Source organism: Rattus norvegicus, chromosome 2 (genome assembly GCF_021556685.1).
Source record: "Rattus norvegicus strain SHRSP/BbbUtx chromosome 2, alternate assembly SHRSP_T2T, whole genome shotgun sequence".
Lineage (NCBI taxonomy): Eukaryota > Metazoa > Chordata > Mammalia > Rodentia > Muridae > Rattus > Rattus norvegicus.
In genome coordinates, this window is record NC_141535.1 from 15,912,501 (window position 1) to 15,918,438 (window position 5,938).

The following is a 5,938-nucleotide window of genomic DNA, read 5'->3' on the forward strand; positions in this document are numbered from 1 at the left end:
CTCCTCCTCCTCCTCCTCCTCCTCCTCCTCCTCCTCCCCCTCCTCCTCCTCCTCCGACAGGATTTCTCTGTGTCGCTCTGGCTGCCCTGTTACTCCCTCTGTAGACCAGACTGGCCTTGAAATCAGAGATCTACCTGCCTCTTGAGTGTTGGCACCAAAGGCATGTGCAACTATTCCTGGAGGTCATTTTATATCTTTCTGTGACTTTCATTTTCCTAAATTTGCTAAAATAAAACGCACCATGTTATGCTGTATTCTGGGCGGTGGTGGTGAAATGGACGACAAAAGGATAAGTGTCTCTTGTGATTAAAAACTAAAATTAAAGTTGTTGAGTAGAAGGTATTTGTAATACTAGGCCAATTGTCTTACCAGTACTTTGAGAGTGTTAAATAGATCTTACAACAATGGAGCGTGTAAGGCAGTTCTTCAGTGTCTCCGGATTAATGGATGGCTTTGTTATCTTGTTATTCTGTTCACACCCCCGCCCCCACCCCTCTCCAAGTTAAACAAGCTGCTGCAGAAGCATCCATTCCTATTTGCCTAGAGAACCTATTTCATCCCCTCTGGAAATTGTTCGACTTTCTTGTGGAATTAACTTAAAATAGTGAATGGAAATGAAAAGCATATAGTTATGACCGCTATTGAGGAATATTTGCTTGCTCTCAAACAGGGCTATAGGCAGGAGTTAGTAGACTCCCTTAGAAAGGTGATGGCTGTCGTTTGAGGCAGAAGCATGTGGCTTTCTGCTTTGCAGCCAACTGCCAGACCACAGGGGGTAGAGTTTAAAAAGTGCAGATAATCGACTTTATTCAGAGAAATAGGGAGTTCTGAACCATATCGGTTCAAAGAGAAGTGCATCACTGGGTTTGATGGTTTGACTCGATTTTAGCTCAGAGTCTGCACAACGCAGTCTAGAGATCTAAAAATAGCCAGGCTTCGCCTCTCAAGGTGCTTGGTGTGGGCGGTGTGCAGAGCAGACAGCAGGCTGTGACTGACTGCGGAAGTGGCTGGGCCAGGCAGTGGCAATGGCTGAGGCTGCGGGTCCGCCGCGCCGCTGGGCATCACAAGGCCGTCGGCGCTGGCCAACAGCCTAAGTCCTCCCTACTCGCGGCGGGCGACAGAAAGCGAGCGTCTGATTGGTGTTTCCCGGGAGACCGGCTGCCCTAGCTGCAGGAGCTAGTGCGCCGGCGCGCGCGCTCCCGGCTGGTGCACGGGAGAGAGGCGAGGGGCGTACTGGGCTCCCGTGGATGGGTGGGAGGCCTCCTTATTTTGCGGAGCTCTGGTGCTCGCACCCTGTCGCCGGGAGGTTGAGGACCTCGCCGGGCAGTGCAGTCCAGGCTGCCCTTCCTCTGCCGAGCGGGCTGAGAGCATCCGCAGGGGATGTTGAATGTGACTTGCTTGCCCCTTGGCGGGTTATTAGGGACCTGGCCTTGCGTGTGCCTCTCCCGCTCTGCATTTGCTTAGGAATCCCTGAGTTGCGTTTGCGGATGGGGTGGCATTGGGAGTTAGTCTAGTTTGGATAAGGGTTTCTGTCAGGCAGGTGTTTTCTTCCTCAGAGCTCCTTCCTTGTCTGGTCTGCTCTCTATGGTTTAGGGGCTTTTCTACTGCCTCTGCTTGTCCCACTTCCCAGTAGTTCATGTTTAATGATGATGTTCCCTCCACCTCCTTATACCTTTTTCCTTTTTTTTTAAAGATAGTTGCTGCTAACAGAAAAGTATACCCCAATCCCCATCAGAAAAATTAGTTCAGGGTGGTCCTGGACTTGGTTCAGGAAGCACCTATTTACATCCTCTCCAGGAGTAGCACCAACTCACCGAAGGGAACTTGGGGCATCTTCACTCCATCAGATTTGCTGCAATTATTTATCTCTTTGTTGGATGGATACAGTAGAACTTGCTCAGAGATTACTTAAAAAAATCTGGGTCTTAAGCACTTACTAAAGCCAGTTAATAACATCATGCATGGACATTTAAACTTGTTGTAAGTTGCAGACAGGATTAAGGGGAAGTCATGCTGCGCGCAGCTAATGATACATCTTAACTCTTAACTGGCCTAAATCCACCTCCCCTGGCTCAGGTCCGGGTCTTAGGCCCTTCAATGATCCTGAAAAGAAGGGACGCCTTGGATGAGTGAACTAGACAGAAAATGGGAACATCTTTGGTTGTGGCTTTTGGTGACAGTCAATCGTTCTGGGAGGCTATGCTGGGTCTTGCTGTTGGGATGGGCATGAATGATCACCAAGAGAAGTCCTAGCCACCCTGGTGTGCATGTACATGCGATAATGATGACACTCATGGAAGGGTATTGGCCAACATGTAGAGCAGTTTTCGTTTTATTAAACACAGGTGTGAAGGATGTTGTGTGTTCAGGGGAGTCTTTCCAATCCCAAAGGCGGTGGCTTTCTGGTCGCCGGTCTATTGTGTTATCAAGGTCAGTCACTTTGGAAAAGTAGCCCATGGCAGTATTTCACAGGTAAAATTTTCAGAGTATTACTAACAACCTCTTGTCATAAGTTTTCAAACTGATTATTGTTTGAAAGGAGTTTGTGACTTTTATATGGCAGGGCAAATTAGAAATAAGCCTGGGAAAATGCTTCAAAAATGCTGTGTTATTAAAACAGTCAACAATACCCATCTGTTTCTGTCACTAAGTAGCTATCTGGCAGATTTCTTGTGTTTATGAGTTTCTTTTAATAGTCATTTGCCTTGGGAAAACAAGTTATCAGGATAATTTTAACTGCAGATTAGTTTTGGGCATTTAAAAAAAATGTAAACCCATACTTGACAAGGTTAAAATGTTTGTCTTTTATTATTAATTGCTGTGTGAGGTTGAAAATAACTGTAGTTACTGATCACTGTAAAACTGGTGTAAAACTTGCAAATTGATGGCTAAGGAATTAATGGAAAGGAAGGTTGTATGGAAAAGCAACAAAATGGTAAAAAAAATACTATCTTCTAATTATTTTATATGAAACAAATTGCCAATATTAAACATAGTGCCTTTTAAATCTTTGTCTTTTAGAGAAAAAAATCTATCAACACATAGAGTAAAATTTATTAGACTTTATGAATTAATGACATATATGGTAAGAAATATTTTCACTGAATAAATATTCAAAGTTTATATATTTATCAAGTCCATTCTAATGAAAAAAACCTTCTATAATCTATTTGGAATTAATGCCTCTATGAAGACAATAACAGATTTAATATCATTGAAATTCAGATTCTACCAACTAGCTTCCTGTGAAGGATAAATTTCTTGTATAGTAATAATAAAAGTGTACTTAGTTCTTATTTTTAATTCAGCAAGTATTATGAAGGAAGGTGAAACAGTTACATTAATATAAGAGTATTGAGGAAGAACCCACCTCAAAGGTTTTAGACTTTACATTTTCAAAAGCATATATTTTATAGACATTGTTTAAAATGATTTTAATCTATTGCATCATCCTGAAAACACATAGTGTAGTACAATATTAAATTATCACTAGCTAGCACTAGGCATGTGAGGTTGACAGTGTAGACCAGTATGTGGGGTAGCTTGAAAACTCTTTAAGAGCTTTAAATACAAAGCTATGGCCATGACTAATTGACGACAAGAGGCCCTGAAAAGAATAGAAAAACATTTATTTTTGAACCAAGGTCTTACTTTGTAATGCACGAATGCCTGCAATTCAATATGGAGACTAACATGGCTTCTAACAGAAATCCTCCTGTCTCAGCCTTTGAAGTAATGGGATTACATGTGTAAGACATCATTTCCAACTCAAAAACAAACAAACAAACAAACAAACAAATAGATCTTGATCTTTAGAGTTTATAGTGGATGCCTCATGGATGACTTTAACCATGGAAATAGCTACCCAGCAAGGAAATAGGAATTAACAAATTACCATTTGCAGTGACTTATAAAATGACTGGACAGTTTGGACATAATTAGGCTAATATAAGAAATGCTCAGTCATTCCAGAATCACACTAGGAATTGCTCTGTAGCCGGTTTTCCTACTGAAGTCTCAAACTGTTTTCAAAGTGAAGTCTCAGTTTGCAGATATAACATGGAATTCCAGTGACTCAAACAGCAGGGAACAAATACTGCACTATTTCTACCAATTTGTCTCAGAGGTACTACCTGCTAAGGAAGCATCCACACCAGGACTGAGGTAACTGAAAGTGTGCTTCCTCTTCAACAGGGAGCCCCATCTCCATTAGTTATGCTCACGGACAAGAAAAGAACTTACATTTCTGCCCTCCTAGACTTTAGTCTCATGATCTATATCGTTACAGTAGAATATACGCACTAAAATGTATTCACATTAACCAATTACAATTGACTAAATGATTTTCTTACTGCTAGAAGTAGAAATTTGGCTTTGTTTATTAAAGGTTAATACTCAACTAGCTCTATTTCATTACAGATTGTTTAATTCAATTTTGAATTTTCAAATTGCATTTAGTACAATAAAAAGCTCTTCTGCAGAAAATGCAACTTGAAATGGGAAAATATTTATGCTTTTATTGTTACAAGTGATCAAATGCAGCCGTGCTAGATATTAGACTATCCTGAGCGCCACTACATTATTAACTAATGCAGTGCTCAGAGTCATTACCACATTCATGGGTGTCTTTCTGATATCTCTCCAGTCCACTGGATTTTGAAGTGTGATTATGTAAATTTTCTACTGATAAATAAATGACTATAATTGTACTTGAAATACCACTCAAATTCTTAAGACCATGGACTCTAAATAATATATTATGCATTCCTTAATTATTTATCAAGACTAATTCAAAATAACTGTAGGGCAAAGCATACATTTATTTTTAAATAGCCATCCCCCTTCCCCAATTTTTTCAGATTAAAATGTATTCCAGATGGTGAAAATATGGGGGATAAGAGAGAAGGTTGGTGAGTGGAATAGTGGGAAGTTTATTCTTCAAGGAGATGTGTTTGTCTTGCCTATAACACTCCCACCTTGCTGTGATTTGTACAGCATGTGATCTTAATGTGGTTTTAATAAAAGGTATTTTGGTGGTAAAAAAGGGAAAAATTAAAGAATGAATGCCAAAATTCCTCATCCTTATAAGACAAAGGAAAAGGAGGAAATTAGGAAAGAAATGGTTCCCCCCCATGGTTATTTTTTAAAGTTCTCTTATAATCACAATGGAAAAATTGTAAAATTTGAGTAAGAGCTCTATCAATCAAATGGTACTAAATTTCAAGTATAGCTTTCTTTCATTTAATTTTGGATATGCAAAATCACAGTAGTTGAATGGTGTCTTTTCATTGTTCACTATTCCGAAGCTGCTCGCAGAACTGTGGTTGCACTGTGCCTTTAAAGGAAGCATGTGTGTGTTTTACCTACATAAATCCTAATTGCAGAATCCACTCTAATCACCATGTAGAAATCATCAGAAGCCTCAAGTTCATGAGCTACACACTTTTCCTTTTTATTCTGCAGACCACACCTTATCTGGTTGCTAATGAAATACAGGAGATTGATTGCAGGAAATCTTCAAGGGAATATTTGCTGTAGCACATACAGTAAGCTCCATTTGGTACATTAGCATTTAGCCATTTTATGCAAATTTAGAGAAAATGACTCATGTATATGATTTAATATGCATCAGCGATAACTCATACCACCCCTATAAGAAAAAAGAAATTAAAAATTCATTAGAAAGCTAGACTAGTGTCACTACATGGTTAAAACATTATTAAAGCATATTTCAATGTTTTGCTTGCACCAGCGTTCGCATCATGGTGCCCACCATTTCCTGACAAAGGCCGCAGAGGAGAAAACATTCAACTTAAAATGTCTGCTGGTACACATGGCTGGATTTGTGTGTCACTAAACAATGAGTGAGCATAGCCTTGAATACCAACTATTTAATTAGCACTTTTGGAAGCCATGCATAGAAAATAGCTCATTTACA